Here is a 14,296-nt window from a genome sequence, read left to right as displayed (position 1 = left end):
CCCTGGTCGGGGAACTAAGATCCCACAAACCACACAATGAGGCCAAACAAAAAAAAAAAAGCCTGCAAATAAATGCTGGAGAGGGTGTGGAGAAAGGGAGCCCTCTGACACTGTTGGTGGGAAAGTAAATTGGTGCAGCCACTATGGAAAACAGTATGGAGGTTCCTTAAAAAAAATTAAAAATAGAGTTGCCATATGATCCAGCAATCCCACTGCTGGGCATATATCCAGAAAAGAAGAAAACTCTAATTTGAAAAGACAGATGCACCGCAATGTTCAAAGCAACGCTATTTACAATAGCCAAGACACGGAAGCAACCTAAGTATCTATCAACAGATGAATGTATAAAGAAAGTGTGGTATACGTTTATGAATGTATAAAGAAGAATGGACAGTCCTTCCCATCAGGAAACTTGCACAAGCCTCTTAGATAGCCTCATCCACCAGAGGGCAGACAGCAGAAGCAAGAAGAACTACAATCCTGCAGCCTGTGGAACAAAAACCACGTTCACAGAAAGATAGACAAGATGAAAAGGCAGAGGGCTATGTACCAGATGAAGGAACAAGATAAAACCTCAGAAAAACAATTAAATGAAGTGGAGATAGGCAACCTTCCAGAAAAAGAATTCACAATAATTATAGTGAAGATGATCCAGGACCTTGGAAAAAGAATGGAGGCAAAGATCGAGAAGATGCAAGAAGTGTTTAACAAAGACCTAGAAGAATTAAAGAACAAACAAACAGAGATGAACAATACAATAACTGAAATAAAAAATACACTAGAAGGAATCAATAGCAGAATAACTGAGGCAGAAGAACGGATAAATGACCTGGAAGACAGAATGGTGGAATTCACTGCTGCGGAACAGAATAAAGAAAAAAGAATGAAAAGAAATGAAGACAGCCTAAGAGACCTCTGGGACAACATTAAACGCAACAACATTTGCATTATAGGGGTCCCAGAAGGAGAAGAGAGAGAGAAAGGACCAGAGAAAATATTTGAAGAGATTTTAGTCTAAAACTTCCCTAACATGGGAAAGGAAATAGCCGCCCAAGTCCAGGAAGCGCAGAGAGTCCCACACAGGATAAACCTAAGGAGAAACACGCCGAGACACATAGTAATCAAATTGGCAAAAACTAAAGACAAAGAAAAATTATTGAAAGCAGCAAGGGAAAAATGACAAATAACATACGAGGGAACTCCCATAAGGTTAACAGCTGATTTCTCAGCAGAAACTCTACAAGCCAGAAGGGAGTGACATGATATACTTAAAGCGATGCAAGGGAAGAACCTACAACCAAGATTACTCTACCTAGCAAGGATCTCATTCAGATTCGATGGAGAAATCAAAAGCTTTACAGACAAGCAAAAGCTCAGAGAATTCAGCACCAGCAAACCAGCTCTACAACAAATGCTAAAGGAACTTCTCTAAGTGGGAAACACAAGAGAAGAAAAGGACCTACAAAAACAAACCCAAAACACTTAAGAAAATGGTAATAGGAACATACATATCGATAATTATCTTAAACATGAATGGATTAAATGCTCCAACCAAAGACACAGGCTCACTGAATGGATACAAAAACAAGACCCATATATATGCTATCTACAAGAGACCCACTTCAGACCTAGGGACACATACAGACTGAAAGTGAGGGGATGGAAAAAGATATTCCAAGCAAATGGAAATCAAAAGAAAGCTGGAGTAGCAATACTCATATCAGATAAAATAGACTTTAAAATAAAGAATGTTACAAGAGACAAGGAAGGACACTACATACTGATCAAGGGATCAATCCAAGAAGAAGATATAACAATTATAAATATATATGCCCCCAACATCGGAGCACCTCAATACATAAGGCAACTGCTAACAGCTGTAAAAGAGGAAATCGACAGTGACACAATAATAGTGGGAGAATTTAACACCTCACTTACACCAATGGAGAGATCATCCAAAATGAAAATAAATAAGGAAACAGAAGCTTTAAATGACACTAGACCAGATAGATTTAATTGATATTTATAGGACATTCCATCCAAAAACAGCAGATTACACTTTCTTCTCAAGTGGGCATGGAACATTCTCCAGGATAGATCACATCTTGGGTCACAAATCAAGCCTCAGTAAATTTATGAAAATTGAAATCATATCAAGCATCTTTTCTGACCACAACGCTATGAGATTAGAAATCAATTAATTACAGGGAAAAAAATGTAAAAAACACAAACACATGGAGGCTAAACAGTACGTTACTGAATAACCAAGCGATCACTGAAGAAATCAAAGAGGAAATCAAAAAATACGTAGAGACAAATGACAATGAAAACACGACTATCCAAAACCTATGGGATGCAGCAAAAGCCGTTCTAAGAGGGAAGTTTATAGCTATACAAGCCTACCTCAAGAAACAAGAAAAATCAAAAATAAACAATCTAACCTTACACCTAAAGGAACTAGAAAAAGAAGAACGAACAAAACCCAAAGTTAGCAGAAGGAAAGAAATCATAAAGATCACAGCAGAAATAAATGAAATAGAAACAAAAAAAAACAATAGCAAAGGGCTTCCCTGGTGGCGCAGTGGCTGGGAGTCCGCCTGCTGATGCAAGGGACACGGGTTCGTGCCCTGGTCCGGGAAGATCCCACATGCCGCGGAGCAGCTGGGCTCGTGAGCCATGGCCGCTAAGCCTGTGCGTCTGCAGCCTGTGCTCCGCAACGGGAGAGGCCACAACAGTGAGAGGCCCGTGTACCACAAAAAAAACAAAAAACAAACAAACAAAAAACAATAGCAAAGATCAATAAAACTAAAAGCTGGTTCTTTGAGAAGATAAACAAAATTGATAAACCAGTAGCCAGACTCATCAAGAAAAAGAGGGAGAGGACTCAAATCAATAAAATTAGAAATGAAAAAGAAGTTACAACAGACACCGCGGAAATACAAAGCATCCTAAGAGACTACTACAAGCAACTCTATGCCAATAAAATGGACAACCTAGAAGAAATGGACAAATTCTTAGAAAGGTATTAACTCCCAAGACTGAACCAGGAAGAAATAGAAAATATGAACAGACCAATCACAGTAATGAAATTGAAACTGTGATTAAAAATCTCCCAACAAACAAAAGTCCAGAACCAGATGGCTTCACAGGTGATATTCTATCAAACATTTAGAGAAGAGCTAACACCTATGCTTCTCAAACTCTTTCAAAAAATTGCAGAGGAAGGAACACTCCCAAACTCATTCTATGAGGCCACCATCACCCTGATACCAAAACCAGACAAAGATACTACAAAAAAAAGAAAATTACAGACCAATATCACTGATGAATATAGATGTAAAAATCCTCAACAAAATACTGGCAAACAGAATCCAACAACACATTAAAAGGATCATACACCATGATCAAGTGAGATTTATCCCAGGGATGCAAGGGTTCTTCAGTATATGCAAATCAATCAATGTGATACACCATATTAACAAATTGAAGAATAAAAACAATATGATCTCAGTAGATGCAGAGAAAGCTTTTGACAAAATTCAACACCCATTTATGATAATAACTCTCCAGAAAGTGGGCATAGAGGGAACCTACCTCAACATAATAAAGGCCATATATGACAAACCCACAGCAAACATCGTTCTCAATGGTGAAAAACTGAAAGCATTTCCTCTAAGATCAGGAACAAGACAAGGATGTCCACTCTCACCACTATTATTCAACATAGTTTTGGAAGTCCTAGCCATGGCAATCAGAGAAGAAAAATAAATAAAAGGAATACAAATTGGAACAGAAGAAGTAAAACTGTCACTGTTTGCAGATGACATGATACTATACATAGAGAATCCTAAAGATGCCACCAGAAAACTACTAGAGCTAATCAATAAATTGGGTGAAGTTGCAGGATACAAAATTAATGCACAGAAATCTCTTGCATTCCTATACACTAATGATGAAAAGTCTGAAAGAGAAATTAAGGAAACACTCCCATTTACTGCTGCAACAAAAAGAATAAAATACCTAGGAATAAACCTACCTAAGGAGACAAAAGGTCTGTATGCAGAAAACTATAAGACACTGATGAAAGAAATTAAAAATGATACAAACAGATGGAGAGATATACCATGTTCTTGGATTGGAAGAATCAACATTGTGAAAATGACTATACTACCCAAAGCAATCTACAGATTCAGCGCAATCCCTATCAAACTACCAATGGCATTTTTTGCAGAACTAGAACAAAAAATCTTAAAATTTGTATGGAGACACAAAAGACCCCGAATAACAAAAGCAGTCTTGAGGGAAAAAAAACGGAGCTGGAGGAATCAGACTCCCTGACTTCAGAGTATACTACAAAGCTACAGTAATCAAGACAATATGGTACTGGCACAAAAACAGAAACACAGATCAATGGAACAAGATAGAAAGCTCAGAGATAAACCCACACACCTATGGTCAACTAATCTACGACAAAGGAGGCAAGGATATGCAATGGAGAAAAGACAGTCTCTTCAATAAGTGGTGCTGGGAAAACTGGACATCTACATGTAAAAGAATGAAATTAGAATACTCCCTAACACCATACACAAAAATAAACTCAAAATGGATTACAGACCTAAATGTAAGACTGGACACTATAAAACTCTTAGAGGAAAACATAGGAAGAACACTCTTTGACATAAATCACAGCAAGATCTTTTTTGATCCACATTCTAGAGTACTGGAAATAAAATAAGCAAATGGGACCTAATGAAACTTAAAAGCTTTTGCACAGCAAAGGAAACTACAAACAAGATGAAAAGACAACCCTCAGAATGGGAGAAAATATCTGAAAATGAATCAACGGACAAAGGATTAATCTCCAAAATATATAAACAGCTCATGCAGCTCAATATTAAAGAAACAAACAACCCAATCCAAAAATGGGCAGAAGACCTAAATAGACATTTCTCTGAAGAAGACATAGAGATGGCCAAGAAGCACATGAAAAGCTGCTCAACATCACTAATTATTAGAGAAATGCAAATCAAAACTACAATGGGGTATCACCTCACACCAGTTAGAATGGGCATCATCAGAAAATCTACAAACAACAAATGCTGGAGAGGGTGTGGAGAAAAGGGAGCCCTCTTGCATTGCTGGTGGGAATGTAAATTGATACAGCCACTATGGAGAACAGTATGGAGGTTCTCTAAAAAACTAAAAATAGAATTACCATATGACCCAGCAATCCCACTACTGGGCATATACTCAGAGAAAACCATAATTCAAAAAGACACATGCACCCCAACGTTCATTGCAGCACTATTTACGATAGCCAGGTCATGGAAGCAACCTAAATGTCCATCAACAGATGAATGGATAAAGATGTGGTACATATATACAACGAAAATTACTCAGCCATAAGAAGGAACAAAACTGGGTCATTTGTAGAGACGTGGATGGATCTAGAGAGTGTCATACAGAGTGAAGTAAGTCAGAAAGAGAAAAACAAATATTGTATATTAACGCATATACGTGGAACCTAGAAAAATGGTACAGATGAACTGGTTTGCAGGGCATAAATTGAGACACAGATGTAGAGAACAAATGTATGGACTCCAAGAAGGGAAAGTGGCAGGGGGTGGTGTGGTGGTGTGATGAACTGGGAGATTGGGATTGACATGTATACACTGATGTGTATAAAATGGATGACTGGGGCTTCCCTGGTGGTGCAGTGGTTGAGAGTCTGCCTGCCGATGCAGGGGACGCGGGTTCGTGCCCCAGTCCGGGAAGATCCCACATGCCACGGAGTGGCTGGGCCCGTGAGCCATGGCCGCTGAGCCTGCGCATCCGGAGCCTATGCTCCACAACGGGAGAGGCCACAACAGTGAGAGGCCCGCATACCGCAAAAAAAAAAAAAAAAAGGATGACTAATAAGAACCTGCTGTATAATAAAATTAAATTAAATTAAAAAAAAAGAATGGAATATTACTCAGCCATAAAAAGGAATGAAATAATGCCATTTGCAGCAACATGGATAGACCTAGAGATTATCATACTAAGTGCAGTCAGACAGAGAAAGACAAATAGCATATGATATCACTTATATGTGAAATCTAAAAGAAGTTACAAATGAACTTATTTACAAAACAGAAACAGACTCACAGACATAGAAAACAAACTTATGGTTACCAAAGGGGAAAGGGGAAGGGATGGATAAATTAGGAGTTTGGGATTAACAGGTACACATTACTATATATAAAATAGATAAACAACAAGGACCTACTGCATAGAACAGGGAACTATATTCAATACCTTGTAATAACCTACAATGGAAAAGAATCTGAAAAAGAATATATATGTATATATGTGTGTATATATATGTATGTGTGTGTGTATATTTATATATATGAATCACTTTGCTATGCACCTGAAAATAACACATTGTAAATTAACTATATGTCAATTAAAAAAATTTAAAACTTTAATGCATCAAAGGAACTATTAAGAGAGTAAAAGGACAACCCATAGAATGGGAGAAAATATTTACAAGTCATATACCTTTATCTTTACTTTTATCTAGATAAAAGTCTAGTTTAAAAAGACACAGGATAAGCAGGGTGTATCTTACTTTTACTCCAAGATTTTTTGGAGAACACATTCTTTAAATGTTAAGACATAATAGTAGAGAATGCAGAATTTACACAAAATTCTAGCTACCGTGGGAGACTTTAAGAAATGTGGAACGTGAAGTCAAGCATGTGGGGGGAATGTGAGTTCAACTTCTTGCTCTCCTGCCAACGAGGGACTTGTACAGGAGAGTTTACAAAATCTGCAGGGCTCTGTGGATGGAAGGACCCAGAGGGCTGCCTTGCTGGGCAGGCTGGTGGGGAGACCACAGACAAGGTCAGCCACCAGGAGGAAGCCTGGACCTTACTGGGTCTGTCATCGCCACGTCCGAGCCTGGCATAGCACCTGGCTCCTAGCTCACTGAATTAGGCCTCTTTTGTTTGCAGGTAACAGAAGCTGATCTCAGAGTGGGTGTGCAAAAATGGGAAAACTCTCGGCTCCTGTGACTGACAAGTTCAGGGTAGCTGGTGTCAGGACGGCTGTATCAAGGGATGAAGCATCCTCATTCTTATGCTCCTGACAGGAGCACAGAAGGGCCATGCTGATGTTCCTGTGTCCCAGCAACCCCCGTAGAGAGAGAACTTCTCTTTCTCCACAGTTGCGGCAAAGGTCCTGGGACAGAGTTTCATTGGAATGACTTGGGTCACGTGCCCACCCCTGGATGAATCACTGTAGCAGGGGAACAGAAGACTCTGATTGGCCAGCCCTGAGTCTGGGCCAGGAGCGGGCATCCTGCTGGGTTAGCCCCAGAGAGAAAAACTTCTGCGAGAGAAGGGAAAATGGCAAGAACAGGTGCTTTATGTCATAATATACATGTATATTTACTGACATGTAAAAACGTTCACAGCGTATTACTAAATGAAAAAATAAGTTATAGTGTCTACAATTTTTTGACCTATAGTGAAAATCTCACAACATTTGCAGTAAAATATTAACATTGGTCATCATTGGCAGCGAGATTATGGGAAATATTCTTTTTGCTTATCTGTATTTTGAAAAAAAATTTTTTGCAATAAACGTGTGGTACTTATTAATAAGAAAGGAAAATAAAAGTTGGTTTTTTGGTTTTTGTTTTTTTTAACATTCTATTGTGAGAGTTTGCTTTTTCAAGTTTTGTTTTTAAATTTGTCACAGGGTTTGGCTTTCTGAGCTCCAGGCTGGAATATGTGGCGGGTTTCCTGCTTGGGGAATTGTGTTTTTCCAGGTTGCCTGAGAGGCACTGGGAGTTTGGAACAAACAGGAGCTAGCTGCCTGTTTCTCATGAAGCCCTGACTCTGGGGCAGCCCCTGGACCTGGGTCACCACACCACCCTTAATGCTGAGCCCCACATGCCAGGCCTCAAGCCTGCCTATTTAATTTTACCCTTATTTGCATGAGCACTGTTACTCACGCAATGTTAATGTTGTGAGACTTTTCCTTATGGGGAAAAAATATTTTTTCTTATATAAATGGGATTGTTGACATTATTTATATCTTGTTTTTTTATTTAGTAATACGTCTATCTTTATGCCAGCATCACACTATCTTGAAATTCTGTTGCTTTGCAGTAAATTTTGAGTGTGAGTTCCCCATTTTTCTTTTTTCGGGATTGTTTTGGCTATGCAGGGTCCCTTGTCATTCCATGTGAATTTTAGAATCAGTTTGCCAGCTCTTCAAAGAAGTGAGTTGGGAATCTGACAAGGGATGGCACCGAATCTATAGATCAGTTTGGGGACTATTGCCATCTTAATAGTAGTAAGTCTTCTTATCTATGTATATGGAATGTTTTAAAATCTATTTAGATCTTTAATTGCTTTCAACGATGTTTCCTGGTTTCCACCGATAAATTTTGCACTCCTTTTGTTAAATTTACTAAGTATTTTATTATTCTTGATGCTGTTTTTAATTTTTTTTGGAATTGTTTTCTTAATTTTATTTTCGGATTTTTCATTGCAAATATGTAGAAATATAATTGATTTTTTTATATATATTGATTTTGTATTCTGCAACCTTCCTGAATTTGTTAGTTCTAGTAGTTTTTTAGTGAATTGTTTAGGATTTTCCATATACAAGATCATGTCATCTGCAAATAGAGATAATTTTACTTCTTTCTGTCCAATACAGAATCCTTTTCTTTTTCTTGCCTAATTGCCCGGGCTAGAACCTCCAGTACAATGCTGAGTAGAAGTGGTGAGAGTGGACATCCTTGTGTTGCTCCTGATATCAAGAGGAAAGCATCCAGTCTTTCACCAGTAAGTAGGATGTTAGTGGGTTTTTCATAGACGCCCTTTATAGAAGATCTCTTCTACTCCTAGTTTGTTGTTTTAATGAAAGGGTGTTGGATTTTGTCAAATGCTTTTTTTGTGTATTTTTTTTTTTTTTTTGCAGTACACGGGCCCCTCACCACTGTGGCCACTCCTGCCGTGGAGCACAGGCTCCGGACGCGCAGGCCCAGCGGCCACGGCCCACGGGCCCAGCTGCTCCACGGCACGTGGGACCCTCCCGGACCAGGGCACGAACCCACGCCCCCCGCATCGGCAGGCGGACCCCCAACCACTGCGCCACCAGGGAAGCCCTTTTCTGTGTATTTTGATGATCCCGTGGTTTTTGCTTTTATTCCATTGATATGGTGTAGAGCATTAATTGATTTTCAGATGTTAAACCAACCTTGCGTTCCTGTGATAGATTCCATTTGCTCATGGTGTATAATTTTTTTCTGTGATGTGGATTTGTGCAAGTATTTTGTTTAGGATTTCTGAATCCAATCTCATAAGAGATAATGGCCTATAGTTTTCTTTTCTGGTGCTATCTTCACTGTCTTGGTGTCAGGGTAATACTGGCCTCATAGAATGAGTTGGGAAGCATTCCTTCCTCTTCCACTTTTGGAATAGTTTGTGAAGACTTCTTTGGTATGAATTCTTCTTTAAATTTTGGTAGAATTCTGCAGTGAAGCCATCTCGTCCTGGGCTTTTCTTTGTAAGTAGTGTTTTGATTACTAATTCAATATTTTGTTAAAGATTTTCTATTTCTGGGAACTCCCTGGTGGTCCAGTGGTTAGGACTTGGCGCTCTCACTGCCAGGGGCCCGGGTTCCTGAAGGTAGTTTGTTATCTTTACAGGAATCTATTCGTTTCATCCAAGTTATCTAATTTATTGGCATACAATTGTTCACAGCTTTCCTTTATAATCCACTTTATTTCTGTAAGGTTGGTAGTAATATTCCTTCTTTCATTTCTGATTCTAGTAATTTGAGTATTCTTTTTTATTTTCCTGGTCAATTCAGCTGAAGTTTGTCAATATGGTTATCTTTTCGAAGACCCAGGATTTGATTTCATTGATTTTTCTCTCTGTTCTTCTATTTCATTTATTTCCACTCCAGTCTTCATTCTGCTTTCTTTAGGCTTAGTTTGCTCTTACTTTACCATTGTCTTGAGGTAGAAGTTAGGTTACGGATTTAAAATCATTCTTTTTTTAATGCAGGTAGTTACGGCTTAAAATTTCCTCTAAGCATGGCTTTAGCTGATCTTTGGTGTTTTGTGTCTTCATTTTAATTCACTTCACTTTCTAATTTTCCTTTCGATTTCTTCTTTGACTCATTGGTTATTTAGGACTATGTTATTTAATTTTCATGTATTTGTGAGCTTCCCAAATTTCTTTCAACAGAATAACAAAGAGACACATTTGTGGGACTTCCCCGGCGGTCCAGCGGTTACGACTCTGCGCTTCCACTGCAGGGGGCACAGGTTCAATCCCTGGTCGGAGAACTAAGATCCTGCATGCGGTGCGGTGTGGCACAAAAAAAAAAAAAGAGAGAGAGAGACACACACACACACTTGTGAACATGTTCTAAGGTTTCTGCAGGATACGTTCCTGGGTGTGAAATTGCTGGGTTAAGGGTAAATATATTCAGCATTTACTTAGATCTTGCAGAAACGCTGCACCAGTTTGCACACCCACCAGCAATGTGTGAGAGATCTGGGTAAGGTAGAATTTTCTAGTTTTTGTGAACCTCATGGATAAAACAACTGTTTGAATTACATTTCAATTATAAATGAGATTGCACATTCTTTTTCATATGTTCTTTGGCCAGTTGTATTTCTTTCTCTGGAATTTATATTGATGTAAGGTGTGAGGTAGGAATCAAACTTTATTTTGTTTTCCACATCTGACCCAGCATGCTTTCAAGCTTTCCTCTCCTTTGCAATAGTTCTAACTTTTGTATAGTCAAAGTTGTCCATCTCTCCTTTATGGCTCCCATCTTTGATGTCATGCTGTTTGACACTGCCTCTGTTGGACAGAGCTCTTTATGCCTGGCTATCCTGGGCCTCCGTTGCTCAGGGCCTCACTGGAGTTCTTGTCAGAAGCTTCTCTTGTTTAAGGAGCAGCCCAGGGCCCCCTCCCTTAGCAGAGAGGCAGGAAAGGGATGGCTGTCTCTAAGAAGGACGGTGGACCTGTAAGCTTTGTGACTGACATGTCTAGGACCCACGTTTATCCTCTCTGCTTTTTCTTTTTAAAATTTTATTATTTGGGGACTTCCCTGGCAGTCGAGTGGTTAAGACTCTGTGCTTCCACTGTAGGGGGCACGGGTTCGATCCCTGGTCAGGGAACCAAGATCTCACATGCCACGCAGCGCGGCCAAAACACATAAATAAATAAAATCTTATTATTTTATTTTTAATTTTCATTCATTCCTTTCTGTTATCTTGCCTACGCTTATTTTGCTTTTTGATTTCTAACTTCTTGACATGGACACTTAGTTCATTTAATTTTGCTTTATGTTAATAAAAATTCACTTATGGTTATGATTTTCCTTGAATAAAGCTTTGACCACCCTCCACATGCACAATTTTTATATTTTTTCACTGTCATTAACTTCAAAATAGTAACTGCAGTGTGGATTCTCTTTTTCACCAAAGAATGACCTATGATAGTTCCCTTCCCTTCCGTTTCATTGTTCTGGTGGCTAGATTTCTAAACCTTTTGTTAATAACATCTGGTCTTACGGCATATAATTTCTGCTTTAAGTTTTTCATTGAGATATAATTCATAGAACATAAAATTTACCATTTAAAAGTCAAACACAATTTAGTAGTTTTAGTGTATTTACCATGTTGTGCAACCATCTCCATGATCTAATTTCAGAGTATTTCCATCACCCAATTTCTGTTTTTAAAATATTTATTGAGAAACTCACTCACATTAAGTAAAAAGGGGGACACTCTCACAGAAATGAAGTAGAGGAACAATAGCTGGACTTCAGAGGAAAAAGAAAGAACCAGGAAGCTACTCTAGGGCTGGGAATCTCTTATTGAACCTCTTTCTTTTCATCTACTCCAATACCTACTCTGTAGATTAGTTTCATTCACTTGAACATGGCTCAACATGACCCCCAACCCCAATTTTACGTAACTCTTTAGATCCACAGTTTGCCACAGTTTTTTGTGTCCTAAAATCCTTATTTCCTAAAGGGTCTGATTGTCGTAAGTTGGGTCAGGTGTTCACTCCTGATCCAATCACCTGTGGCCATAATGGATGGTTACTTGCTCACTACGCCCACCCCCCCCAAGCTGGGCTAGGAATGGGGTCAGGTTCCCTTAGAAAGATTATATGGGAAGAGATGTGATGTCCAGCATATCTAATACAATGGCCTGAAATAGGATCCATTTTTAGGAATTATCCATGAGCACTGGAAAAGAAGGCCTCCTCTATGGGCACGATCTGCAGGTACACACACAAGCACAGGTGCGCACCCACACTTAAGCACAGAACAGCGCTATTAACTGCTGTAAGACTCGTGAACAGAGAGACGGTGGGTGATTGTGTTGTGGTCTAGCCAGCCTGTTAGTAGCATGATGGGAAGTTGAGTGGAGGTGTCCCTGTAGGAACTAGACATTCCCACTGCCCATCAGCCTGGGAAGAATTGGACCTGGGAGAGAAAGTGAGGACTTGGAGCAGGGGCTGGTGTAAGGGGCTTTATTTATTTTAAATTTTATTTCATTGAAGTATAGCTGATTTACAATGTTGTGTTAATTTCTACTGTACAGCAAAGTGATTCTGTTATTTATAATATATATGTATATATATATATACATACACATATATGTGTGTGTGTATACATATATATATATGTATATACACACACACATTCTTTTTCATATTCTTTTCCATTATGGTTTATCACAGGGTACTGAATATAGTTCCCTGTGCTATATAGCAGGACCTTGTTGTTTATCCATTCTACATATAATAGTTTGCAACTGCTAACCCTAAACTCCCAATCCATCCCAGTATAAGGTGCTTTAGAGAGAGGAAAAGGTAGCTCCTGTCCTTTCTGAATCCTGAAGGGCACTTCCTCCCATCCTTTGACTGATGACCAGAGCTAGCCAGTCACCTGTGGTAGATTTGGCTGTGCTGTGGCTCCTGCCTGCTCTGCCTTGACCATCTGACAAGCCTTGATGAGCTGCCCAGCCCAGCCCTGGTTGTGTCATGTGGAGTAAGAGGAAGGCCTATGTCCATACCCAGCCTGCAGGGCAAAGGGAGCACAAGGCCCCCAGGCAGCATGACATGGTCCACCCGGAAGGGGACCCTCAGGGACAGGAGGCAGGCCTAGGAGAGTCAAGGCCTGGGAGGGTCAACTGCCCTCCTTCTCAGGAGGTTCTCTCTCCATGGGCAGTCTCAGCAAAGGGGGGCTTTGTCATGAAAGCTTCCTTACAACTCTGCTGTTCATTTTTTTTTCAAATAACCTGCTGGTAAATGAGAAGGATGTCACCTACCTTCCGTTACAATTGCTCAATTCTCCACACATTTCTAGCAGTGTTTGCCTTATGTAATTTCTGGTGGGATTTGGTACAGAAAACTGTTTTAACTGCAAATTACACTCTTTAAAAAAAAAACAACATATATATTTGACTGCACCAGGTCTTAGTTGCAGCATGCAGGCTCTTAGCTGTGGCATGGGGGATCTAGTTCCCTGACCAGGGATCGAACCCAGGCCCCCTGCATCAGGAGCGTAGAGTCTTAACCACTGGACCACCAGGGAAGTCCCACAAATTACACTCTTTATCCGCAGAAAATATTGATCCATAAAATGACATTTGGTCCAGTTTAGTATTTTCTGTCTTGAACTGCATTGCCTAATACTAAATGACCCTGATTTTCTGGTCTCATCGGCTTGGCATACCCATGCTCATTCTTTTCCATGTAACCTTTTTGTTTTTAGATCGGTTGTTTTTGGATGTTTTTCTCCACTTCTGTATGGGAAATGTCTATACCACTAATGGATGAGGGGCATCTTGCCCAGCAGGGTAGCTGAGTGGTTGAGCAGGTGTGCTGGTGTGACCCGCAGCACACCTCTGTGGGGCTCTCCCGGCACATCTCCTGCCCAGTTGTCAAGGATGCTGTGCTGCTCAGCATTCTGGGCTGACAACCTGCAAACTCATGGGTCTCCCAAGTAGCTTTGTAAACATGAACTTAAATCATGGCTAGAAAACATCAGTTAACAACTTAGGGAAGCATCGCATGAAGAGACACTGAGGGGCTGTCGCCACCGGAGAGTCAGTGGTGGGCAGTGGTCAGGCTGGAAAGGAGAGGAGAACCATCACCTGGTTCTTCACCTTCACCTTTGTGAAAACCCAAGAGAGAAGCAGAGCAGGGGAGGGAGGGGGAGAGACAGACAGACTGACCTGGAATCTAGCTTTGCCTGGAGC

This window comes from Delphinapterus leucas, chromosome 19, assembly GCF_059928025.1.
Source record: "Delphinapterus leucas isolate spDelLeu-1000000601 "Yukka" chromosome 19, BTC_Dleu_Yukka2, whole genome shotgun sequence".
Taxonomy (NCBI): Eukaryota; Metazoa; Chordata; class Mammalia; order Artiodactyla; family Monodontidae; genus Delphinapterus; species Delphinapterus leucas.
Note: the sequence above shows the minus strand (reverse complement) of the source record.